Source organism: Thamnophis elegans, chromosome Z, assembly GCF_009769535.1.
Source record: "Thamnophis elegans isolate rThaEle1 chromosome Z, rThaEle1.pri, whole genome shotgun sequence".
NCBI classification, from domain to species: Eukaryota; Metazoa; Chordata; class Lepidosauria; order Squamata; family Colubridae; genus Thamnophis; species Thamnophis elegans.
The window spans coordinates 10,841,970-10,869,902 of NC_045558.1; the positions used below are offsets into that span (position 1 = coordinate 10,841,970).

Consider the following 27,933-nt stretch of genomic DNA (forward strand, 5'->3'; position numbering starts at 1 on the left):
GTTTCACTACCCAACTAGGTAACATCATCAGTGCTAGGTTTTTTATACGTGTGTCTTGCCTTGTGTCCACCAATGGAGCGACCCACAAGCTAACAATAAATCGCAGCCTAATCAAGGAACCACCAAGAGCACTCCATCATCACTGAAAGACCAAGCCGCCTGTACATAAACAAAGAGAAAACCCCACTCCCTTCCAGCACTGATGATAGTTGGATAATGAAACATCTGCAAGAAAACCACTAAGCTCAGAGAACATCAAGGACCCCAAAATTGAGACCCTGAATGATGTGCTTTTGCTGCAATAAGTCAAAGATATATGGGGTGTCTTGCCCCAAATGGTCTTGTCTCTAATAGTGTTCCCTTCAGAGGTAACTTACAAGCCTTCTGAAACTCCCTCCATCCTGAGGAATATTTTGCACCACACTAAGATTGGGTGAAAGACATTGGGATCCAAACACAAGATCCAAACCCAGTCACAGCAAACCAGCTACTTTTTTGGCTGCCTTGCTATTCCTCTCATGGACCTTTTGTCAAAATTTTGGCTTACCACAGGTCTCTTCTGGCACAGGCAGTCTCCTGTTGGGCCTTATGTACTTGATGGAGGCTCTATTTTAATGAAGAGGAGCTTCTTTTTCCCTGTGGGGAAATTTGGAAACAAACAGGAGCCGTGGCCCTCAGCTATTTTTTTAGGTCTTCTCCAGATGAAGAAAATGCATCAAAATCAGGCCTGTCTTTGCAACACCTTACCTTTGAGACTCAATCCCATCTATTAAAAAGCTTTCATGATTCATGGAACTGCCATAAGAGAAGCCTCATAGGGGGCCTAAAACAATCCTATTCTCCATAATCTCCCTCCCCAGTTTCCAATATTTAAACAAGTGCCACTGAACAGTCTTGAAGGTTCCAAGTACAGTCCCATGAAAGCAAAAATGCTCATGTGAAGTCAGTGTAGACTCAGGAACTTTGGCAGAAGGAGGAGGTTGATGGGTCAGGAACACTGGCCTCTGCCCAGTCCCTTTCTGCAACCTTGAACATACGAGGAGGCAGGAATGACTCCTCTATGTCATACATGGAGTCTACTCCTGAAGGAACTCCTTCCTTGTCCCTCTCAATCCCCCATCCCACACTAGAAGTTTTCTACTCACCACACTATTCCACTTTTTGGATTTCCATATCGATCACAAATTTTACTTTTGTTCTCCTAGGGGTCTTGGGGGTGTCCTTCAGTTTTTCCTGCCATAGAATTTGAAACACCATTTCCTGGATTGCTGCTTGCTACAGGCTTTTCGCCCCTCACAAAAAAGTGAAAATGTGTTTTTTTTTAATCCCCTAGAACAGAGAAGAAAGAATGGATGGAGTCTATTATTCAGAATCCCTTTGTTCCAATTCAGCAGATTTAGATCTTGTAATAATATCCATGTATTAGAGATCACCCAAAGTGGAAAAAATCTGGGTTGAACTGGCAATCCTCAACTTGCAACCATGTAGTGACCATTCAAAGTTATAACGCCACTAAAAAATGTGACTCATAACTGATTTTCACACTTATGATTGTTGCAGCAACGCAACATGGTCACATGATCAAAATTCAGATGCTTGGCAACTGGCGTGTACTTTATGATAGCTGCTGCACTGTCCTGGGGTCATGTAATCATCATTTGTAACCTTCCCAGCCAACTTCCAGCAAGCAAAATCAATAGGAGAAGCCAGATGACTCCATGTTTCCTTTAATAATTGCAATGATTCACTTAACAACTGTGCCAGAAAAATCATAAAATGAGGCAAAACTCACTTAAAAGAAATTTTGGGCTCAATTGGGGGTCATAGTCTGAGCACTACCTGTAGTGTTAACCTCAGTTTGGTTTTGCATGGTTTGATGCATTCTATAGCCATGGTAGTTTATCAAATTTTAAAACCTTTCCCTAATTCAAAGGTTAAGGCTGTTACAGTCATCCTGACCAATAGGAAAAATAATCAAGTGTCTTTTAATACCAAGAGAATAGAATATCCCAATCCTCTCAGAAGTTGGCTACAAAATGGGGAGGGTTTCCCAGAATCCAGCAGCCCTTAGAAATCCATCTACATCTTGAAATGGGATTTTTTTCCCCTTACAGTAACACAAGTAGGCCTCAACTTACAATCACAATTTCTGCCACTAAGCAAGACAGTTGTTATATGAGTTTTGCCCCATTTTACAACCTTTCTTGCCTCAATGTTAAGCGAAGCACTGCTTTTGTTAAGTTAGTAATAGAGTTGTGAATTTGACTTCCCCATTGACTTTGCTTGTCAGATGGTCACAAAAGGTGACCGCAGCACACTGCAACTATCATAAATATATGCCAGTTGCCAAGCATATAAAATTTGATTACATGACCATAGTGATGGGTGCAAGTTATAAATGTGAAAAACAGTCATAACTCACTTTTTTCAGTGCCGTTTTCACTTTGAAACAGTCACTAAAGAATGGTTGTAAGTCGAGGACTACCTGTAACTGAGTTAATGCCAGAGATAGCTGGTATGAGTATGCAAAGGCTTTGGAGTTTCCAAGGAGACTAAAGGTCTCCTGGCTTTAAGCATTTTGAAATACTAACAATGATCACTCCTCCCACATTTCTGTAAGCCAGCAGTGCCGGGCCCAATGCCATTGGGAGAGTTAACCTCCTAAAAATCAGAAAAACAGTGCATTTTCTTGTTGCCCAGGAGGACTAGCTCTTCGGATATAGACTGTCTCTTAATGTGGAAGCTCCGTAAAGCTAGTTGCTTGAGTAAAAGTCACTGATGTAATCCAGTTCCTGTTATCAATCTGACTTTTGGAAGCCCACTGTTTGTGGGTATCCCTACATCCGTAGGTCAGCTCACATCATTCTTCCGCTTGAATGAACAGACTTTCCTTTACCACAACATGGAGTTTTTTGATATTAAGAAATTAACATCTTAAATTATTAAAATAATGTACTAATGTTAGAAATTATCTTCCCTATAATAGTTTTCAGCCTAGTGTTTTCCAAACCTTACAAAAAAATTAATTTACATTTTCTAAGTTTTCAATCTTTAAATACCCCTCGAGAAGTTTGCTATAAAAAGGGGGAGCCCCCCCCCCAATTCAGCAGCCCTTCTGAAGAGCAACTTACATCCTGGAAGGACATCTTCACTCTTGACCACTGATAACAGTAGCTGATAGTTTAGCTTAGATAGATGATGTCACAAAACTATTAGAATTACCAAAGAGTTGACAAGCTGGGATCCCATCGAAGATCACCTGCTTCACCTTTTCTACATACACCTAGGCCAGACAAATCTCTGTAGGCAATTACCAAACAAACATCACTACATACTTCTCATCTTTTTACCCAGATGGCATAGCTCTTTGGATGCAGACTGCCTTTTTATACAGAAGCTCCATCAAGCCAGGTGACTGAGCAGACTCATTGTTGCAGCCTTGGTTAACTTCCTATCCAATTCCCTTTGTGTTGTTATTCTAGTGTTTGTTGTTTTTTGGGGGGGAGGGGGGGCAACAGCATCCCTGCATCTAGGGTCAGCTCCCTCTGCCACTTCTCCTTAAATCCAGAAAACTTCTTCTGTATCTGAAAGTGTTATTAGGTGGTGGCAAGGAGAGAGGAGAGAAACTCTCTCACTGCTTTTTAAACTTCAGACATCTGTTACAGGACCCAGATTTTAAAAATCCTTTAGTATTCAAGGAACAAGTTTTATCCAAAGAAAATACGCTGTGATTAATGATGTCGAATCAGATTTGGTTTATTTAGGGAAGAGATGGGGAACATGTCCTCTTTATGACTTGTGGACTTGAACTCCCAGAATTCCCGAGTCAGGAGGAATAAAAGGGCCATCATTCCCCCCCTGATTTAGGGTATTATTATTTCTGTTGGTCGCTTACACTTCAAATAGCTCACCCTTGCTGTGGCAAGATCAGATTTCAAAATTAATTCAGTGTAGATTTCACACTAAAGCTTGAGACAATATGAGACTGGATCTCAGTGAATCTCTGGAATTGTTTTTAGAAGTGTAGGATGTGTTGCATTTGGGAGAACCAGGAGGTTCTTTGTGGGCTTTTATGGTTTTTTAAAAATTGCTTTATTGTTTTGGTTACTGTTTGTGAGTTACCCAACTCTGATGCTTCTGCACATTTTTCCAATTCAATCTTAATGTATTTAGCTGTATTACTTGAATTGCAAAAATAATAAATTTCTGCAAATAAATAAACAAACAAACCAGTTCTGGTTAAGAAAGAGATATATACCTAACACTATCTTTCACTCAAATTGGTATATAGATTAGAACTCTTACAAAGTTTCTGTTATTAAATATGAAAAAAATGTTCACTCTGAAGCCAATGAAGTGCTGTAGCTGTGCAATGCTTTCACAACGCTTTTAAAAATGATATCCTGTGAATAGATTAAAAGAGGCATTCAGTGTTAAGTTTTCAATTACAGATAAATAAATAATTTTTATCTTTAAATAGGGTTCACTGGATCAGCTGTTTTGGTCTGTCTAATCTGACTAAAAATAACTGAAGGTAATTAGTATGCAGAAAGCAGCAAATAATTTATTGATCCAGGTGCATCTTGATAGGATTGGCCATACACATATTACAGCCACACTGTAATAAATTCTGCTATAACCCTCTTTAAACTTGACTTTGGCAAAGTAAACATTTACACAATACTGCTACTCTCTACAGGACCAGAATGGATGAATTGTCAAAAAAACAAAACAGAAATCAGGATTTGGAAAGGACGATTTTAACCCAGGCAGTTCTTACATGCAGCCTTTAACCCACAGGAATCAAATCTCTTAATATGTTTTCATATTCATTCTTCCAATGTGACTTATTTCAGTATTTTCTAATCATCTTTTTGGAACATAAATCTGAACAATAAGTCACCCGACTGCAAAGTTATTGCTGCAAAATAAGCAACAAAAGATGGCAACAATTTTGCTTTTAAAAATAAAGGCAGGAGGCTCGTCCTATGGTAAATAATAACCTGAGGATTCCCTACCTCCACTTTTTCTCATCTGTTTCACAAACTAATTGTTTGCCTTTGTCATGCCTTTGTGAAATGTAACCATGTTGCTTGCAAGGCTACCTTTCAAGCTGTTTACAAAACATAAGGCCAGAAGTGGATTAATGTGTGAAATTTGGGTCTCCTGTAGACAGTCACAGGTATCTTTCCTTCAAGTGCCATGTAGGTTTGAACTTGATTAATATAAACACAGTGAGTTATACCTGGCAAACAATTGGCAACCAGGGAGGTCTCTGCAATATTATATTTATCAAATTTAGAAACCACCCACCTCATTCACATTGTAACTATGGGCAGCGTACACTTAAAACAGAAAAACCAAACAAATATTGTATTCTAATAGGAGGCAATTAAACAGAATAAAATAAATAATTACATTTTTCACTAATTCTAACTTCAACTGCTTTTCAAGGGAAGTTTTACAAAGCACATGTTGTGATAGTGTATCCAAGCTGAGGATAATTAGTGCCCAATCTAGCTCAGACATCTGGTACATTAGTTGCAATTAGACAAATGTATTACACATTATACAAATTGACTGTATGCCACATCCATCATCTGTGAATCTAGTGACACCCGAAGTTCAAGGAATATCCTGAGCCTTCATAACTGCTTTCAATGGAAGTACAACTTCCATTGTACAATCTAAATATTTGAATCCCAATTTCCAAATCTAGTTTCCAGCCAGCAACAGAATCTCAGCCTTGGCTTTATTTTCTGTTTATTGCCCAATGTTCTGGGCATTTGGACCTACATAACACTGAGGAGCACAACCCCTTCCTTTGAATAAAGAAAGATTATCTGCCTTTCAGTCCTGGTGAGTCCAGTGTGGAATCCCACACTGAACCTCAAATTTTCAAGCCACCAAGCTGGGAAAGATTAAATAGACTCCTGCAATATTGCTGGGATAAGATGTGTGACTCTTGTTGCAAATTCTGGTGATTTATGGAAGTATTATCATTATTTCTTTTATTCATTAAACATGAACTCAGTCAACTGAACACTTAAAGATGTGTCACAAATACCACTGACCAGTGCTAATGGTTGGTATGGGTTGCTTCTAGTGTCCTAGGTATCAACCAAGTATCTTCTTAAAATATATGATGTTCCTAGTAGTGCAATTTCACTGGCGTTATTGCAGGAAACTGCAATTTCTTGATCTGTTTTGCAAAATTCTTGGACATGATACCAAGTGCCCTGACAACAATGGGTATCACTGTTACATGTTTCATCCATAGCCGTATAGTTTCAATGGCCAGGTCACAATATTTTGTTGTTTTTTTTTCCAGTTTTTTTTTTATTATTATTCTGGTGTCTCCTGGTACCACAATGTCAATAAATTGTACATTTTGGCCCTCTATAACCATGATATCTGGCATGTTGTGTTCAAATGACAATCCATCTGTATTCGAAAATCCCACAAGATCTTCACCTTCTAATTTTCAGTAACGTTTTCCACTTCGTGCTCCCATGACTTTTTGGATACAGGTAAGTCGTATTTTTTACATCATGACCAGTGGATTAATTTAGCAACTCGGTCGTGTCTAGCTTTGTAATCAGTTTGTGCAATTTTGCTGCATTCACATATTAAATGTGAAACAGTTTCAACTTTGTCACTGCAGAATCAGCAGTTTGCATTGTCAGTGGATTTTTCTGTCTTCGCTTCATTGCATTAGTTTGTAGTGCTTGTTCTTGAGCAGCAAATATTACACCTTACGTTTCTTTCTTGATGGTTCCCATTTTAAGCCATTAACATGTTGTGTTATCACATTTTCCTTCAATGTTTTTCAAATGCTGTCCATACAAAGCTTTGGGTTTCCATCCACTTAATTAATCTGTCATCCAGCTGTTTTTTCTTTATATTTTGTCTTTGTTTCTGTTGTTTTTATGTTCTCCGTTTTTACAGCCTGCAGCAATTTTTCTGTACTTTGGTTCACATAGTTATTCAAACTTCATTTTTCTTCCTCTATATAGTTTGATGGATTTGCAATAGCCCTCTGCCCCTATTCTTCTTGGCAGGTATAACCTGTTGTTGTCACCATGGGTTTAAAGCATGGTACATATTCAAAAGTTTGCGTGTTTTCCGGTCCAGGTTTTCCAGCCACAGTCCAGTTGATGATTCCAGCTGAATAGTGTGTCACTGGAATTGCCCATGTATTAATGGCTTTAATTATGTTTCCAGTATTCCATTTTAATTTTAATATTTTGACGACCCTCCTGATGTATTCCTTTTGCATTGACTCTGACTTTTCCATTCAAGATGTTATCTGCTTCCAATATACCTAGGTATTTGTAACCATCATCCTTTGCTAGTGTTTTCATGATTTCAATTTCCCAGTTCAATTCCTTCTATTTTTTCCGTTTTTCCTCGCTGCATGGATAATATAGCAAATTTTCAAATCCAAAGTTCATTCTGATGTTGCTGCTGAATAATTGAACTGTGTTGAGTATTGATTCAAGTTCAGTGAGGCTTTTTGCATACATTTTTAAAACATCCATGTACAGTAGATGTATCTACTTTTTGCCATGCTGGCTTGAGACTTGGTATCCCAGTTTTGTATTTCATAGGATTATTGTCAGTGGAGTTAATGCAGTGTTAAACAGTAGTGGCAAAAGCAAGTCCCCTTGAAAGATTCCTCTTCTGAAGTTGACTTCACAAATGTTCTCCCCATTTGCTGTTAGAACTGTTTCCAGCCAGCAACAGAATCTCAGCCTTGGCTTTATTTTCTATTTATTGCCCAATGTTCTGTGCATTTTGGACCTACATAACACTGAGGAGCACAACCTCTTCCTTTGACTAAAGAAAGATTATCTGCCTTTCAGACCTGGTGAGTCCAGTGTGAAATTCCACACTGAACCTCCAATTTTCAAATTAGACTCCTGCAATAATGGTGAGAGTGTGTTGTGTGACTCTTGTTGCAAATTCCAGTGATATATGGTGGTGGTGGTATTATTATTATTCCTATTTTTATTCAAGCATCTTTATCTGAATAAAACTCAAAGCAGCAAACATACGTAATTCTCTTGCCTCCTAATTTAAATACAATTCCTATGAAGTGTGTTGGACTTAGCAAGTTATTACTATGTATATTTTTATGTTTTGGAGATGTTTTAGAGCCATTGCCTCTTTACAGAAAAATGTGCATGGTATTGGTATTTTTTTTAAGGGAAGGCCCTAGTGGGTGGCTAGGATTTTCTTCTGCTTTTGCATGGGGTTCCCAATCCTGACTATGTAGATGTGTGTTAAATAAAATCAGAGGCCGAAAGACAACACACAATTTGCTTATCTTGTAATTTAACCTCTGCCACACTTGCCTGACTTCTCTTTCACATGGCCTATGGCAATGCTAATTTTCTCTGTTCACAATCTCAAACCTAAATAACCTTTCAATGAAAGTCTCCTGAAGGTCTCTACTCCACTTTGCAGCAAGAAACAATCTTGATTTCAAAAAAACAGTGCATGCAAAAATCTCAGGCAATCCCCCACCCACCCACTTTCAGAGGTTGCAGCTGTTAGTACAGAATTGGAACCTCATTTGCACTGATGATTATTTGTGCTTCTTGGGAAGATGTTGGCTTTTGTTTTTTAAACAATCTTGTGAAATCGAGTCATGATGATGCTCACATCCACACATGCTGCATCTGTAGTTTCTCCATGTGGCTTTTACAACTGTTCCATCCCTTGTTACATTAAAAGCATTTTTGATGTTCAGAGGAATTTTTTCACTGGTTGATGATTGGGGCCCTGGGGGTGCCAGAAACAGAAGAAGCAAAACTGACAGAAGGATGAATTATACATGCAGCCTCTTATCTAAGCTTTCTTTGGCTCCTTAAGCGTATTTGCTGAAAGTAGCCAAGGGGAGGTAAGGTTGGAGCATTCTCACATTACAAAATATTATAGAATGTTTTAAGAACATAAGCAATGCCCTGTTGGATCAGATCTCTGGACCATCCTTGATTTACGACACTTCACGTAGCAACTATTCAAAGTTGCAACATAACCCCCTTCCACTACCTACGACACCGTCTCAAGATTACGAATGTTGCAGCACCAATGTGGATATTTACCCTTATGAACAACTGGAGGCATTGCAACACTTTTGCTCTGTCTATTACACACACACCACCTCATGCCATGTCCTCCACAGGCACTAGGCTGTGTAAAAGTGTGTAAGTCAATTTTTTTCAGAACTGTTGTAAGTTGAAGACTACTTGTAACACAGAAAAAAGCTTTAAAACAAAAGAACAAAAGTTAAGTCAGTAAGGATAGATTGGAAGCAAGAACAGAAATTTAAAATGTAATAGCTGGAGCAGTGAAAGGTTGGACAATGAGTAAGAACAGAGTTATAACTAAATAGTTGAACAGACCTGGCCCCTACATGAGGCAACCTGAGTTGTGATTGGTTACTGCAAGTATAAAGGGGAAGTTTCCTTGTTTCCCACTTTTTTCCTCTATGTGCCCTGATTTACCTAATGTTCCTGCATTGATTTGCCTGATGATGCTCTTGTTTGCCTATCTTATTTACTATAAGTAACTGGTTTATGTCAGCATCTCTGATTCCATTTCAACCCTGACAATGCAATTTCCTGACAAATTCTTAAGTTATAATTCAGCTAATAAAGAAGTCAAGTTTGAACATGATTACATTTTAAAAAGTAATGGGTGAGTGAGAATTTTGCCTGCAAATGACATAGTCAGAATAACAGAATTGGAGTTCTTCTAGTCCAACCCCTGCTCAAGCAGGAACCCTACACCACTTCAGACAAATGGTTATCCAATCTCTTTTAAAAAGTGTTGGAGCATTTACAACTTCTGGAGGCAAGAGGTTCTGTAAGCAAATTTCTCCCTAATTCTAGGTTGCTTCTCTTTGATTAGTTTCCATCCATTGCTTCTTGTCCTGCCTTCAAGTTTTACATACATCAACAAGTCCAAAGAAAACACAGGTTCAGAATTAAATGTCCTGTAGAAGGTTATTAATGTCTAGGATGACTGATGTGCTTTGCAAAGCTCAACTGCAGTTGTCCCAGATATGTAAAATGGCAAGCATAGTACAAACAGCAGAACCTTCAAATAAATGAGACAAAAAGTGAATTGCCGGATTTGACTGAATATTAGGCTGAATGCATTAAGTCATGATTGTTGCTATCAGGAATGTGAAGCTAATCATGCTTTGTTCAATAAGCCAAACCAAAATCATCTTGCTTAGTACAATATCTGAGTCTACTGAATCCTATGCTGGTAGGTATCTGTACAAAAAAAATTGTCCTTTACTTGTCGTGTTTGAATGAACTTAGAAGAATATGTGAGTGCTAAAAAAATCTGGAAACTATAAATGACAGCAATCAGGTGGGGGAGGTTGTATTATTTTGATGCCATGTTTACTGAAACTGGTATTAAAGAGATGCTAAACATTTGGTTTAGAACAATCTCATCACTACTCATGTAAGAACTTCAGAATGTTGATAAATAAAACTGGAAACTTTTTTATTCACAGCTGTGCAGGGGATGTTGATTAGCTAATTATACAGAAATTATGATAAAAATCTATATGCATATATAGATCTCTTTAATTGCCCTTCTTCTCTCTATAAATAGACCTAAAAATAAAAGCAAGTAATGCGAAACAAGCCATCAATGAGAAAAGATTAAATAAATGCCTAATTCTTATTGCTATGGAACAAAGAGTAAATGATTCATGATCAAGGGAGTATAGTATTGTGCTGGAGAAAAATTAACATTTGAATAGGGCATTGTTTTTTATTAATTTAATTTTGTATAGTTTATGTCAGTGTGATTTTAGCTGGTAAATCTTATAGATGACCTGGAGCCAAATATTATCCATCGAATAAATGTATTGCAGGATATACAACCGTGATGGTGAACCTATGGCATACATGCTAGAGGTGGCACGTAGAGTCCTCTCTGTGGGCACGTGCACCATCACCAGTTGATCTTCGGTGGCTCCTGGATTAATTACAATAATTTTATCCTGTGTTTTAAATATATACGGAGGAACGGGACTCAATTCAAGGCAGGAAATACACCTACTTTTTCCACCTTCTATTTTCCCCACAACAACAATCTGTGAGATAGGTTGGGCTGAGACAGTAACTAATCCCAAATCACCACAAATCACCAGTGACTAACCCAAATCACCCACCTGCCTGTCATGCTTCAGACGACACTAGAAGTCACAGTATCCTAGTTTCTAAGCTAATACTTCAGCCCAGTGATGGTTAACCTTTTCGTCGCCGAGTGCCAAAGCGTGTGCATGAGCTCGCCCACACCCATTATGCAATGTGCGCATGACCCCCTCCATGGGCCCCCCAGTGCATGCACGCCAGCCCCCTCGTGTGACCCCGTCCCCCTCACATGCGCAATGCTTTAAAAGGATCATTCACTGAACATGCATAAACAAGATCAAATCAATCAAATTTAATTTTCAAAATATAGGAAATGGGGAAGCATGCTAAAACTTGTATGCTTGTAGTTAAGTTTATAATTTTAAAGATCTCAATACAGTATATTTCAAATCAAAATACATTGTGCAGAAAAAAAAGAAAATGCTGTTGGAAATTAGAATAACCGGTAGATGAAGTGCAAGTACTTCTTGGACTACATCCATAGCTGGGACCAGAATTTCTATTGTTAAGCAAGGCAGTTATTAAGTGAGTGGCATTTAATTTCATGACTTTGGGTTTTTTTTGGCCAGGGTTAAACAAATCACTTCAGTTGTTAAGTGATTCACGTGCTCATTAAGCAAATCCAGCTTCTCCCATTGATTTTGCTTGTCAAAAGACAACTGGGAAGGTTAAAAATAGTGATTAGATGACCGTGGGACACTACAACCATTGAAATACATGCTGGTTGCTGAGTGTCCAAATTTGATTGTGTGACTGTGGTAATGCTGCAACATTTGTTAAGCATGAGGACCATCATAAGTCACTTTTACCAATATGATTGTAACTTCAAACAGTCACTAAACAAATGGTTATTATTAAACACCTTACTCATAACGTGCTTTAAGGATTGGATAATGTGTTATTTGTCCTAGGCAAGTATACATCCCTCCACCCAGGGAAAAATGGATTTTATTGTGTCTGTGACATGAAAAGGAGTTTTGATTTCACAGGACCCTATAAGATGCTAAATTATCTGGGTTTCTGAGATAATTTCTTCTCTAAGAAAGTTTGTAGCGGGATAAATCATTATCAAAAAAGCATTTCAATCTTTCCCCCAGTTTGACTTTAAACAAAATTACTACAGAACATAAACAAAGCTCAGCGTTGTACTTCTGAATCAAAAGATAATTTAAACAAAATTTTGCAGCGCAGAATCTTAATAACAGCTTGCAAAAACTAAACGTAGCTTGCCTGTTCCACGTTGGATCATGTCCTACTCAACTTAGGCTGAGGCAAGAATCTTTGGCATTTCAGCAATCTGGATCAGTTTCCTTTTCTTGCCAATGAAAACCAAAGATACACAAGTCCTTCTCCAAAAAGCGTTGAAACTTCTCAACAAGCTTGTTATCAGAATATGCATTTCCTTATACTTTAAATATTTGGTGGAGAAACAAGCGCCCAGACTTTATGAAAAGATATTTTAAAATGTTGGGTCTCTTCCAAAGCAAAGAGTAAGCAATCAGTAAGAGAAATTAAACACTTGAAAAGGTGGAAATCTTAAACCTTACCTTAAGTAGGTAAAAAGAGCTATTCATTAAAAAAATAGGATGTTTGACCTCTAATAAATAGGCCTAATTTGAGGTTGTTTCCTCAAATTAGAAGAATAGTTCTGATTCAACCAAAGCATTCCTTGCAAGAAAAAAGGACCAACTTGTTTGTGGAATTGGAACTATTTTCTTGTTTTCATTGGATTTTACTAATTGTCAAATGCTGCTGCTTCTACATCTGATGGGAACACAAAGTTAAGGGAGGAAACAGAAATTTCTAGAAGAGATGAGACGAGGGGGGGAAGTGTTCAAAAGAAACTCAGATGTTCTCCCTTAAATTACTAGCTATAAGCAGAATTATTTGGAAGGCTTTCAAGATTGTTACATTGCTCTACTAGTAATAAAGTTCTTTCCAGAAATCTAAGTGAGTCTTTTTGCTTGAGTTTGTCAATCTTATAAAACTTGACATTAGATCTGAAAAGTTTTGTATTTGCTTGGGGCCCCAAAGCTGCTTTTCAAAAGGCAATTGGACTTTGTTTTTCCTTGAAGTCATTTTGTTTCCCATCCAAGAAGCTTCTTCAGATCTTCAAGGAAAAACGAAGTCCAGTTGCCATTTGAAAGGCTGTGACCTATGACAACTATGACATGGATGACTGAGAATACTCACAGAATCTCCATAGATTATCTGCATGGACATAGGTGCGAAGACTATTGGGTGATTTTTACAAAATCATATATTTCACCCACAAACCCTTCTATAGGTAGTCTTGGACTTAAGAACAGTTGCTTAGCTACTATTGGAAGTTACCATACATCTACCTGGGGACCATTTACAACCTGGTCAAACTCCCACTACAGGGACATAAACTGAACTTTGGTCTCTTGGCAACCAGGTCACGTTTATGGTCTTTTGCAATGTACTATGACCACATGACTACATTTTATCATGGTTGAAAAACAGCAATAACTTATTTGGCCTTCCAGTAATCCGCACCTTTAGCTAACCATTGATTTGCTTAGTGACCATGGCATTTGGTTAATGACCACCACAAAAAATGTCATACAATCTGTACCACATAGTGTGAAGGGACAGAGACATACATGGCTAACATCTTTATGTACCATAGTAAAATGCAACAATTTAACCGTCTTCAAAAAATATAAAGCTTTCATGATAATGATAATACTCTCCCCCCACCCCAAATAAAAAACAAATGCCACAGCACATAAATATTGGCTCAACTGTTATCACTCTTTCTTGTACTTTGTTATCATGTATCTCTACAAGATTAATATTCCAGAAAAGTTTAATTTGACTAAGCAACATTCCATTGATTATATGTGAATATTATGACAAATTACATATGTATGATGCCTCACAAATATGATTCAGTATAAACCTTCCATATTTGTAGCAGCTAAAGGATCTACTTTAGCCCAGCACTTTTTGGTTTTTTTTCAAAGGGATTTAAATCCATATTTAGGCCCAAACAACCATAAAATATTATTCCACTTGTGGAGGCCTGGATGTCCAATACTAGAGATATTACCACATAAAGGAACAGAATTCCCTGCAAACAGTGTGTAGTATATACGTAGTAAAACGCTGTTATTTCAGATTGTGAAGACCCTTTAAGGGAAGATGCTGCCAATGCCCCAATAGGCAATAGTATGCTTCCATTCCACAAATTAATAGCAGGAACCAGTGGTAGGTTGCAGGCAGTACCCCCTGATATGGGTGTACCGGAGCTTGCCCGGAGCACTGGATACTGTTCCAATATGATGCTCTGGAGGACCCACCTGCCCTCATTACTGGTCTTTTAAGTCTTCAGCGCTTCTGCGCATGGTGCATACAGCACCTGCGCGATGCTCCGCTGAGCAGCTGGACCATTGCAGAGGCGCTAAGACGCATGCACACGCTGCACGCGTCCATGTACTGGTTGGAACGGGATCTGAACCCACCATTGGCAGGGACAGATGTTCAAGTGATAGCCTTGAGTAAATGGATACTCTTACCTAATTTCCTTTTTAACTTTGTAATACGTGTGTTTTTAATGTTGTACGCCGCCCTGAGTCCTTTGGGAGGGCAGCATATAACCCAATAAACAAGCAAACAACAAACAAAAAATAAAAGGTGCACAGTTTCTGGGGCAATTTGGTCCAATGTTTCTTTAACAGATGAGTGGGCTATCCTTCCTTTTTAATGCTGTTGCAGCAGAGTGCAATCTCAACCGGTGCAAAGTAAAAAGTTTTTTTACTGTAAACAGCTTTTTAAGACATTTAACTGCATTTTTATCTTTACATTTGATTATCCTGGATTGGTCCATACAGTTGCCTTGCCACGCGCCCTTTCCATACCAAAGCAGGCAGGATATCACACTGCCCCATGTGTCCTTACTATAACCCAGAGCAGATCCTCAATGGCTGCTACTCTTACAACTTTAATGCACAAGTTATTTTAACACGAAGGGATAGAAGTGAACCACCAAACATCACCAATCAAAAAGTCGCTTGTAAAGTCCAGGTAGCTTGAAATGCATTTTAGTTATTGCATTCATATGCAGTTTCTTTCTCACTAATAGTGTTTAATTCTTCTAAATTCCTTATAACTCCAAGTCTTTTGGTCCATTATTCTGCTATTGGATGACAGCAAAGAGGTTTTTGTATGTATCTTAGCTAGTACCTAGATATGTAGATATGCACAGCTAATATGCATCCACTGAATAAGTGTTGTTTGAAATCTGGAGTTGGAGAAAGATTTTGCTGTGGGGAATCAGCAGGAGAGCTGTAAACAATTACACAAAAGGACAAAGTGAGCAGCCAAGGACTCCCTGGGGGCTGTGACTATTGGGAAAAGCAATCCCTTGCACACAGACTTCAAAACTGCAATTAGTTTTAGTTACTGTTTTTATGCTGGACCTGAGCTAGTCAATTTCAGAAATAAAAAGGTCTGCAGAAACCAAACTAAGGCTTGAAAACAGACACTGAGATCCAGAACTAGACCAAAGAGCCAGTCTAACAACATATTTAGAGGTAAGCAGATCACCACTGACAATGTTAGCTCAATCTCCCTTCACATACTTGGTGATTTCTACATTGGATACAAGGGAATGCATTACTCTAGAATGAGGTGTTGGTTCTTACCTGATACGCCCCTTCTCGAGGCAGTGGAGACAGCGGTCATGCATGAGTTAACTCAGTCAGTAACCAATAGAACTGAGTCTACCAAAGTGATGTCATGCCTCAGAGGAGTGTCCTCCTGCTTTTGTGATGGAGATAAGTAGACTGCTTTGCGTTAGTCGACTGCTTTCAATCCTCCGAAACTGAAACCTAGCTCCATAATCCCCACCACAACTAGGCCAGGAACCAAGGGTGGGGATGACCGCTGTCTCGAGAAGGTAAGTTCCAACGCCCAATTCTCCAACGTTGGTGGAGACAGTGGTCATGCATGGGACGTACCAAAGCTGGGCATGTTCCCGGGTGGTAATGAGACTGGGCTAGGAGCTTGCAAAAGGAAGAACTTGTTGGAGGACTCGCCGTCCGAATACCGCATCCGCCGACACGTATCTGTCCATCTTATAATGGCGGATAAAGGAATTGGGGGTTGCCCAGGGGGCCACCTTGCAGATCTCGTCCACCGAGGCCTGCCTTGTCCATGCTGCTGAAGTAGCTGTGCTGCATGTGGAATGTGCCATGATGTTGGATGGAGGAGAGAGGTGGTTCGCCACGTAAACTCTAGTTATGGTTGACCGTATCCAGCACCCAACCATAGATGGAGAAGCCTTCAGACCCTTGTTTGTGGGATGGAAAGAGACAAAGAGAGCCTCAGTGTGTCTGAAGACAGCCGTCTTGGCAATATAGATCTTAAGAGCCTTTCTGACATCTAACTTGTGACATTTGCGCTCAAGACTGTGAGAGGGATTAAGGCAAAAGTTTGGTAGGGTGAAGTCCAGGGACCGATGAAAAGCTGAACTGACCTTTGGGACAAAAGTGGGATCAAGCCGAAGGACCACACAGTTTGAGTAAAGGATACACAAGTTGGAACGGATGGAAAGAGCTGCCAATTCTGAGACGTGTTGTGCAGACGTGATAGCCATCAGAAAGGTTGTCTTCAATGTGAGGTGATGCAGGGAGGCTGACCTGAGAGGCTCGAAGGATGGTCCAGTGAGAGAGTCAAGGATTGGTGAGATCCCACGAGGGGAAGTGGTGGATGACAGGAGGGCAGAGATTAGACGTACCCTTAATGAAGTGGCGCTCATGAGGGTGCAAGGAGAGAGGCTCATTTCGATGAAGAGAACCGAAGAGACAAAACCTGCCTCCGCAAGGTGTTAGGCGTAAGTCCTTTATCTAGTCCCTGCTGCAGGAACTCCAAAACCTGGGGAACCGAAGCTTCCAGGAGTGAGACCTCTTTAGAGAGGCACCATGTGCTGAAAGTCTGCCACATTGATTCGTAGATTCTATTAGTGGCCGGGCATCGAGAAACCTGAATAGTTTGGATTACAGTCTCAGAAAAGTTAGCTGCCCTCAAGACCTCCCGCTCAGCCTCCATGCAGTTAGGTACAGCCAAGACAGGTCAGGATGGTGGATGGATCCCTGATGAAGAAGGGACGGTATCAGGGGAAGACGCCACACTGGGCCCACTGAGAGGTTGACTAGGTCCGCGAACAATGGGCAGCACGGCCAATGGGGGGCGAGTAGGATGAGCTTGGCCTCTTCCTCTATCATTTTTTGAGTGACCCTCTGTATCAGGGGGAAGGGAGGGAAGGCATACAGGAGACCGTGGGGCCACCTGCACCTCAAGGCGTCTGTCCCTTCCGCGCCTGGTGTTGTGCAGTGAGACAGGTACCTGGGCAGCTGCTTGTTGGATGCTGTTGCGAAGAGATCTAGGACTGGGGTCCCATACCTCGTCAACAGCTGTTTGAAGATGTGATGGTTGAGGGTCCACTCCACAGGGTCGATTGTTGTGCGGTTCAACCAGTCTGCCCTGGTGTTGTTGGAGCCCGAGATGTGTTCAGTGTGGGAGAGAGAAGGTTGGCTTCCACCCAGATCCCTAGGTGAAAGGCGGACTCCATGCGAAACAGCTCTCATCCCCCCCAGCAGTTGACTTGCACCTTGGATGTTGTGTTGTCTGTCTGAATTAGCACATGTGTGTTGCAAATGGAGATTGGAACTGAAATAGAGCTAGATGGATGGCCCTCAATTCTAGTCAATTCATACTGTGGAAAAGGTCGGAGTCAGACCAGAGACCCTGAGCTATCTGATCCTCCAGATGAGCGCCCCAACCCATCAAACTTGCATCCGTCGTAACTACGAGGCGAGGAGATTCCCTGAATAGGGACCCCTGAGAGATGGCCAGGGAGATCCACCAATCCAGAGAGAGAAGGACCTCTGGAGTCAACCTGACTGTTGCTGGGGAACAGCTGCTGTTGGTCTTTTGGAATGGCAGAAGAAACCACTGGAGGCAGCAGCTGTGAAGCCGCAGCCAAGGAACAATGGAGAAGCAGGAGACCATCTTCCCCAGCAGTTGAGATAGCTGGAGAAGAGGTGCCTGTTGTTTCCTCCGTACCTCTAAGGCTAATTCCCTGAGGCTGATCTGTCGTTCCCAAGACAGTAAGACCTTCCCCTGAGCGGAGTCGATGAGGGCCCCCAAGTGTACTAGACGAGAGGTGGTAACAAGGTGGGTTTTCTCCTAATTGATGGAGAATCCCACCTCCTAAAGTACCTGCAAGGTGTCTTGTAGATCCTGCAGAGCCTGGGTGCGTGACCTGGACAACAGGACGATGTCGTCCAGGTAACAAAAGATTCAAATGAGCCTGGCACAGAGGTGAGCTGCTACAACTGACAGAATCTTGGTGAAGACCCTTGGGGCTGATGATAGCCCAAAGGGAAGGGCCCGATACCGAGAGTGACGGCCCGCATAGACGAATCGGAGAAACCGTCTGTGTTGTTTGTGAATGGGTACATGGAGGTAAGCCTCCATGAGGTCCACTGATGTTAGGAGATCACGTTTGCGCACACTCTATAGAATTGACAGGAGAGTGTGCATTTTGAACATCCTGTACCTGATGAATCGATTTAAGAATTTGAGATCGAGGATCGCTCTCCAGCCCCCCGAAGACTTCGGCATGATAAAGAGACAAGAGTAGAACCCCTGTCCCACCTGGCCTGGAGGCACAGGTTGAATGGCCCACATGAGGAGCAGATGAGGAATGGCCTGCTCCACTAGAAGTATCTTTTCAGGATCCCTGGAAATGGGACAAGGGAAAAAGTGGTTTGGAGGGCTGGAGCGCAAATCCAAGAGAAGGCCGAATCTGATCGTGGACTTGACCCATGCGTCGTTGGTGATGTCGTCCCAACGATCTGCGAAGGTTGACAGATGTCCCCCTATGGGAGATCGTCCAGGCAATCACTTCTGCCTCTTGTAGGATCGGTTGGTATTGTCCCTGAATGACTTTCTGGGCTGGAATCTCTGACCGGGCTGCATCCAAGGAAGTATCTGCTGTATGTTTTAGGGCCGACTTTATTTTGTTAATATCCCTGCAAACCCTGGAATCCCTGGCAAGAAGCCTAGCCTGGAGTTGCCTCAGCCATAAGAGAGGAGAGCGACTAAAGAAAGAAGCAAAGGTACCCAAGCCGAGACCAGGGGACTCTTGACTAGAGTTTGTTCTATTCTCTTGTCTTCAGGGCGAAGAGCCTCCTCAGGAGCTGCTGAGGCTGCATTGGGAGAAGAAAGGCCAATTATAAGTAAGTCAATAGAAGGTACCTGTCAGCCTCTGCTTTGCTGCTGCTTCGGCTGCCATTGAAACGGGGAGGGGGGGGCATGGTATTTGGGATGGGAATCATTATGTGCTGGAGGAAGATTCTAGACGCTGCCTGACCATCTTACTGCGCATGTGGAGGAAGGGAGTTTCCCACCAAGGTTAACTGTCCAGCATTCCATCCTGGTGATGTTTTTTGAAGATATCTCCCACCTGACAGTTGGGTGAATTATCATTGGACTATGGACTGGGGTGCCAAGGGGAGGGGATTTAATTATACATGATATTCTTTGCTTTCGTGCCTAATTAACCAGATTCAGCTTAGCTTCGCTACTGTTCGTTTCTAATTAGTAAAAGTACACTTAATTTCAAACAAATGGAGTTGAGTGGTTTCTTTCCTGATTATTAAATGAAGTCGCACCTGACAATAAGCTGAATCTCACCTCGCACCCAACCCGGAGCGAACAACTACCAAAGGGAGTGCCCTCACAGAAAGAAAAGAAAATGTCTTTACATGAAAGTGACCAGGAGGAAGACCTGGGGGCAACGGCAGGACCATCTCTAACAGAAAGACTAGCCGAACTGAGAGTGGAAGAACCTGCTGTCCATCCCAGATGGACTTGGGGTGTGGGACAGAAAGAGGAACCTGAGGAATTACAAGCTGGAGTCACGAGAAAGAGGCCAAAGAAAAAGCCAGCGGCTGACTGGAGTGGCTCTGGAGAGGAAGACTACAAAATCTCCCATGCCATGAGGCTCCTCGAAGAGGCATGGAGTGAACGCCGAATTCGAGAGAGAACTGTGGAAAGGGAACCAACAGAGGAACTGGAGAAAAGGTACTCACTGCCTAACTTAAGGGAGACTGGAGGGGCCGAAGGGGGATGTGCGCAAGAAAACCCAGAACCAGCCTCCCCCCCTGCGGCTAGAGACATCCCAAGGGCGGGGGGGGGGCAGGCGACGCCGGATGACTAAGGTCCCACCCTTAAGCGTAAAGTATGATGGAGAACCCAGAGGTCTCGGGTTGTTTATTATTCAGGTCTGGAATTATATAGAAATATATGGACCTGATTTAGAGACAGATGAATTTAAAGTGAGAATGGTGTTAATGGCTTTGGAAAAGAAAGCAGCCGACTGGATGGTCGGGCTACATAATAGCAATTCCCCTCTCCTGAGGAATTTTGATGAATGTATGGCCACCATGAGGAGGAGGTTCGACGACCCTTTGACCAAGCGTCGCGCTAGGCTGAAATTTATGGCCCTTAAACAGGGAAAGAAAACTGTGTCTGACTATGTGCAGGAATTCCAGGAATTGTCAGCCTATATGAGGGGGTGGTCGGAAGAGGCCTTGCTGGATCGATTCGCTGATGTTTACCAGCAATACATAAACAGACACCTTCCCCGTCGTTTAGAAGCTTGGTATGAGAACACTGCAGACATTGAGTTAGACTTAATCAGGCTTCGTTGCATGGAAGAGGGAGAAGTTGAGAAATCCCCCCCAGCACCCCCTAAAACCCCCCTGCCCAAGAAGTGAGGGCAGGGGAGGTTTTGCAGGCAAAGCCAGGCCTTCCGCTTGCTTCCGCTGTGGAAAGGAGGGGCATCGTGCTGTGAATTGCCACGTCAAACTGACCCAACCCGCTCCATCCCCCCAGAGGGAGAGGAAACCTGAGAAGGCTCCAGGCAAGAGGAAGGAGGCCACCTTCGCTGCTGACCGTGTTTCTCGACGCTTCGAGCCAGAGGAGGAGGGAGACAGAAGCCCCAGCTCTTCTGACGAATCTGATGATGAGGATTCTCATCGCTGGGTAAGTTCCCGCTCTGGCCCTATGCTTATCCCAATTGAGTTTAGAGTGCCCTCTTCTGGCGCAACAGAAAAAATTCTGGCTCTATTAGATTCTGGGTGTTCCCGTTGCATGATAAGCCCTGAAATAGTTGAGAAGCTGGGCTTGAAACTAAAGACTTTAAAAATCCCTATTGCTTTTTGCCAAATAGATGGCTCTATTGCGGGGGCGGTCCTGCTCATTTTTCCACTGAACCCATCGAGATGCGGTTGGGTACCGACCAAGAAATAATAACTTTTATTTTGCACCTGGCATGGACCGGCCTCTTATTTTGGGACTCTCCTGGCTCCGTAGATGGAACCCAAGCATAAACTGGAGGGAGGGGTGGTTGCGGATTCGAACATCCACACCCCCAAAGGGAAAACATGAAGCTCCAGCCTCTGATACTACTACCCCCTCACTGGCAGCCAGGGGGCAGGAAAAGATTGAGGGGAAGGAACGAATACCAAGGGAATATTGGGACCTCAAGGATGTTTTTAGTGAAAAGTCTTCTGATAAATTACCCCCTCACAGACCCACTGATTGCACCATTGATATTTTGCCTGGAGTAAAGCTTCCAAAGCCCCAAATATATTCAATGATGGAGGAAATGAGGAAATTCATTAATAAAAACTTGGAACGGGGCTTCATTGAGCCAGCAAGGCCCAAGGTAGCAGCTCCAGTATTGTTCAGGGAAAAGATGGCTCCTTCAGATTATGTGTGAACTTCAAAAATTTAAACTGTATCTCAGCTCAGAACTTGTACCCCTTACCACTGATGAAGGACATGCTGGCCCAACTGGGGAAGGGTCGGATTTTCACTAAATTGGACCTAAGGGAATCGTACTATAGAGTCAGAATTAAAGAGGAGGATGAATGGAAAACTGCTTTCAACTGCCCCCTTGGTTGTTTACAATTTGGGGTAATGCCATTTGGCCTCCATTGGGCACCAGCGGTCTTCATGCAGTTAATTAATAAGGTTTTACATGACCATCTTTGCAAAGGCGTAATGGTCTATTTAGACGATATCCTTATTTACACGGAAACACATGAAGAACACGTGAAGCTTGTTCGCACAGTTCTGAAAAAACTCCGGGCGGCAGAACTCTTGGTGAGTTCTGGTCCCATGTTATACAGGCGCTTGTCCAAGGTATTGGGGAGAGGACCCGTATCTGGTGATGCCCATTGGTTCTGGACTAGGTCTATGAAGAGTCTGGGAGACGGAATCATCTTCTTTTCGACCTTAGGCTGGATGAAGAGGGGATCAGTAGTGTCCGCCTTGTCCGCTTCTGTCCCTTGAGGTGCTTTAGAAGGGATGCCAGCGATTCTCTTGGTCTTAAAGAGGAAAGAACGAAAGACACCAGGTTTGAACAAACCGACAAATGCAGGTGGGTCAGGGGGGAGACCCTCGCCTTCCAAGAGATCTGAATCTCTTGCCGGACGTTCTTCTTCGCCAAAAACCGAAGGATGGCTGGAAGTGCCAGGGAGTTCATGTGATGACGAAACCGAGAGATCACCATCCCTGCATCTGGAACCAGAGGAAGAAGCAGACCTGCATGGGGTAATGGTTAGAAGACCTATGTTTAAGGGCCGCTGCTACGCCACGTTCAATGGCCTCAGAAATTATGTCTGCCAGACTAGGCAAGAGCGGTGGCAGCGATAGGAGGGGAAATTTCCTCCTGGTAGAGGGGCTCCTCATCCGGAGTGATGCTCCTGCCACCCACAGATTCATCCCCACTGCAGGCCAAGTTGCCCGGGCCCCTGGCCTCCTCAGGCTCAATGATGGATGCACAAGGAGAGAGGTCATCCTCTAAATCAGAGGATAAGTCAGGAGGAGGACTGGGCTGAGAAGGCCTTTGGGCCTAAAATAGATGGGATTCAGTGTGGTTAGTCTTGGCCTTGGCCTTGCTGGGAGGAGCCTGGGTGGCACTGTCCTTAGCCTGTGGGTTGGCTATACCCCTCTGTGACTCCCTGGGGGCCTTGGGAGACTGCTCAGTGGGGGATGCTTCTGGGGCCAGTTTGCGCTTGCGGGTCCCAGCAGAAGGGGTCTTGTTGGTGGGTGGAGGTATTTGTGGCTCATGGGCAGGAGAAGAGGCCATGGTCTATACTCATGACTCATTGAATACTTCCAAAATGGCCACTGGAGATCTTTGCACCAAAACAAAATGGCCACTGAGGCTACAGAGCCTATGGGCCGGGTGCCCCAAGGTAGCCGAGGCCGCCGAATGAGTGAGGGCGTTGAAGGCCCTGCGGGGAGGTGCGACAGTGCAGAGGCCGAGAGGAACAGCAGTGGCGGTTCGATGAGGCGGGAGCACTGAGGAGCGGCGGCGGTGTGTAGCAGCGGCATGGGCACTTCCTGGCAGCGACTGCTGGTGGCTTTTCTTGGCTGCTGGCGGTCGTAGTGGCTATTTGGTGACCTTTGGTAGCCCTTGGAGTTGCTACAGCACGAGGGAGACTTCCAAGGCCAGCAGAGGCAGCAGCGCAGAACAGGGCCTCCAACAGCTGTCGCTAAGAGGCGCTGCTTGCAGGCGAGCCTCTGAATTGCCGGCAAGTTCAAGAGGCAGAAGCCTTGAAGGAGCTCTGGTGAGTCTCTCTGAAAAGCCCCGGGCTAATTGAGAGATTTAGCTCTGAGGAGCTATCCCCTGACTCCTTCCAATTTAGATGTAATTTATATGAAATTTAGAAAAAATATCCAATTAAATATAATTAAAATAGCAGTTAGCACAGCCAGTTCGGATCGAACTGAGTCTAAAAAAGTGGGAGGACACTCCTCTGAGGTGATGACACCACTTTGGTAGACTTAGTTCTATTGGTTACTGACTGAGTTAACCCATGCATGACCGTGTCTCCACCAACATTGGAGAATTGAGCATCCAGTTGATAACAATATATGCAGGAGCAGGTCATCTGAAAAGTTAACAGGTTTTTGCATGTCTTTGCACCAAGGCAAGGATAATACTATAGAGCAGCAGTCATCAACTGTTGGTCCACAAGTGGTCCACAAATTTTTTTTGGTAATTTGCAGAAAAATTATTTGCATTTTTTATTTTGCACTAAATTAGGGGTCCTCAAACTACGGCCTCTGGGACGGATCCATGCAATGAACATTAGCAATAGCAGTTAGACTTATATACCGCTTCATAGGGCTTTCAGCCCTCTGTAAGCGGTTTACAGAGTCAGCATATCGCCCCCAGTGTCTGGGTCCTCATTTCACCCACCTCGGAAGGATGGAAGGCTGAGTCAACCTTGAGCCAGTGAGATTAGAACCGCTGAACTGCAGATAACAGTCAGCTGAAGTGGCCTGCAATACTGCACCCTAACCACTGCGCCATCTCAGCTCATTAGTATTGCTGCAGAGTGTCTCTCCTTTCAGGGTCTTTTTGTGCGGGTCAGAGGGGAGCAGAAATTCCAACTTGGGGTCTGCTTCAGCCTCCTGGTGGGGGGCTTTGGGTGAAGGCTGGAGGGAAGCGCTGCTGGTAGCGAAGAGCTGGAGGGCCTCGTTCCAGTTGGACTGCATCATGGCCTGAAAGTGGCTGACCATCTCAGCCCACTGAGCCTTCAGGTGCTGCTAACTAGACTTGCACTCCCACAGGCCTTCCCTCTGCTTGGAAAGTCTATGTTCATAGTCCTCAGTGAGGTGCTGCTACCTGAGCCTTCTTCTCGGTCAGATCCAATTTGAACTGAGCTGTTTTGCCAACTCTTTCTCAGGGTGGCTGCTTAGCTCCAACAACTGCTTCCTGGGGAGGTGAGGAGTGATTGGCAGGAGAGGGGTGAAAAGAGGCTGGCAAGGCATCCCTTGATGTGAGTGACATCAAGTTGGCCACATCCACCCAGTCACATGACCACTTAGATACACCTACCCAGTCATTAGGCAATTCATATTAGTGGTCCACAGGATTTAAAATTACAAATTAAGTGGTCCCTGAGGTTCGAAAGGTTGGTGACCCCTGCTATAGACTGCCTTCAAAGGGCATTTTCCATTATACTGAGTACCTCAGCTGATTTTTTAACAGGTGAGCATTCAAAGTTTCATCTTTAACTGATTCTGAATAGAAGTATTTGACTTTATGGCAAAGCTGGAAATCAGCCTATTTATCTCAGTCCTAATGTTCTGACATTTAATGCAGCCTTTCCCATCCTCTTATCCTCACATATTAAAATTCTCAAGTATGAGTGATGTACATGATAGGGATAGCAAATGCTAGTCTAACTTCGAAAATAGACATACACAAACAGACACACAGACACACACACACAAGGATATACAGGTTGTCCCTTGATTTACAACCAACTTTTAGTGACTATTCAAAATTACAACTGTGTAAAAAAAAAAAAAACGATATACGATCAGTCCCCACACATATAACCATTGCAGCATCCTCATGACTATGTGATTAAACTTTGTGTGCTTGCAATCTGCATATATTTACAACACTTCGAGCATCCCAGGGTTACACAATTGCCATTTGTGGCTTTCCCAGGCAGTTTCTGACAAGAAAGTCAATGGGAAAAACAGAATTCATTTAGCAAACATATGAATCATGTATAAATTACAATGATTTGCTTAATTGTGGTTTTTTTTAAAAAAGGTTGTGAAATGAGGCGGTACTCACTTAAAAACCACCTCATCAGCAGAAACTATTACAAATTATGGTCATATGTTGAGGACTACGTGAATACAGCAACTTACAAGTATCTGGCATGAAGGCAGGGCATTTGAGGGTCCATTTCGCTCCAATCGCATAAACCTGTCTTAGCAGCCCTGCCAGGAAGGGCGAGCTATGGGTCCTGTCCAGACAAGAAAGATGTCTCTTGAGCGTCAGACCTTTTTTTGCTGAGTCACCTGCCCGTTAGAGGGGAGAGTGGCTCTGACCTTCTTATCTTCTGGCCCAGGGATGCAGTGACATACTAAGCAAGTAGTTGTACTTTTAGGAAATTGTGTTCTACTGCTGATTATTTTTAATAGTTTTGATCAATTTTATTGTTTTTAATAAGTTTGTTACTTTTTGGATTTTTGTATCATTTTCTGGATTTTTAACTTTGCAACAGAGCCGCTGTAGGTTGAGATAGGTGGGGCTTTTTAAATCGAAGGAATGAATCAAATGATCTGGAAAATGGAATCAGGATTTGTTTTGTTCTTCCCAAACCAAAAGATCCACAATCATGATCAAGCTACCGCAAAGTAACACTGGAAAAAGAAAACTTCCCACCTGTAGGCGTTCAATATTGGAATTGAAATGAAACAGATTCTCTCTTCTCTGGATGTGCTTAAGCAAAGCTGGACCCTGTGTCCCGCTCTGCTTAAGCACATCCAGAGAAGGGAGGTCTTAATTTGGATCACTTGGATTTAATAAGAGGTTGGGTTGGAGGGCTTCACAGCCCTTCCAACTCCTTATTTTCACTACACATTTGCATTTGGATAAAAACTGCTGGGGAAATCAGGGGGAAAAGTGAAATGATTCAGTCCTCAGGGACAGATACTTTGGCCAGTTTACTGGGTATTTTCTTTGCAATGTGCCCTTTGGCAAGAGGCAGGATACTGGGATAAAGGCCAATCCCTTTTCTCCCCCAAAGTGGAGCAATGCTGGCAGGGGAAAGAGGCAAATGGTGGGATAGGTAGCTCATTCTAATTGTAATAAAACCACAACATCCTTGCAGATAATTAAAAAAAACTCCTAGGGTGTCTGGTATGCATAAGAAGTTCTCCTGGTAGCCATAAGTTCTCCCTGTGCAGGCTGTAGGCAAAAAAGTCATAATAGAGGCCACAATTTGCCCACTCTTGTCTCATAGGGGAAGGTTTTTCAGTTCTCCCCAAAAAAACTATACTGGGAATTATCTGTCACCCCATCTTTCTTGTCCAGCATGGCTGAAAACTGGTACATCATAATACAGGTAGTCCTCAACTTACTACAGTTCATTTAGCGACCAAAGTGACAACAGTACAGGAAAGAGTATTTTATAACTGCTTTTCACACTTATGGCCCTCATACCATCCCCATTGTTGTTATCAAAATTTGGATGTTTGGCAACTGACTCATATTTATGACAGTTGCAGGGTCCCCTTTTGTGACCCTCTGACAAGCGAAGTCAATGGGCAAGCCGGATTCACTTAACAGTCTTGTTCCTCACTTAACGACTGTGGCAATTCGCTTAACTGTAGCAAAGGAATGTCGTAAAACGGGGCAAAACTCATTTAACCAATGTCTCCATCGAGCAGCAGAGGTTTTTTTTTTAGGCTCCCTTGTAGTCATACGTCGAGGACTACCTGTAACCCTCATCCTCTCTCAGCAGCAAGGGCACTAGCGACGGTGGCGGATGGGCGTTGCGATACAAAGGCCAACAGCGGCGGTTTAAAAAAGAAAAAAAAAGGTCAGGAAGGCCTTTTTCTGGAGCGCCCTCGCACCTGTCCTACCTCGCGGGGCTCTCGCAGCCAACTGTGCACACAGCAGCGGCGACGTGAGGAGGAGGAGCCAACGGCAAACGGAGGACGGGTGGAAACCTGGTGGGGGGGAGCCGGGCTGTCTGAGGAAAGACACGCGGACATCCCCTACAAAGGGCGCCACCACAACACCCTCTTCTCCCCCCCCCCGCTGGAATTGGGACGTTCCATCCTGCCACGCGCCTTCTCCCCCCTACCCCCCCCACCTCCGATG

At 43.0% G+C, this 27,933-nt stretch overlaps 1 long non-coding RNA gene across 2 annotated transcripts; it reads right to left on the bottom strand.

Annotated features, from left to right (window-relative positions):
- Positions 1–27,843, bottom strand: LOC116522814. Of its 2 annotated transcripts, none has more exons than XR_004257004.1 (3): positions 27,693–27,843; positions 1,146–1,329; positions 1–636 (listed from the first exon to the last, which is right to left on the bottom strand). It is a non-coding gene; the product is annotated as an uncharacterized LOC116522814 (long non-coding RNA). The 2 variants fall into 2 exon arrangements; XR_004257005.1 differs by lacking the exon at positions 27,693–27,843 and adding an exon at positions 25,971–26,036.
- Positions 27,844–27,933: the final 90 nt, after the last annotated feature.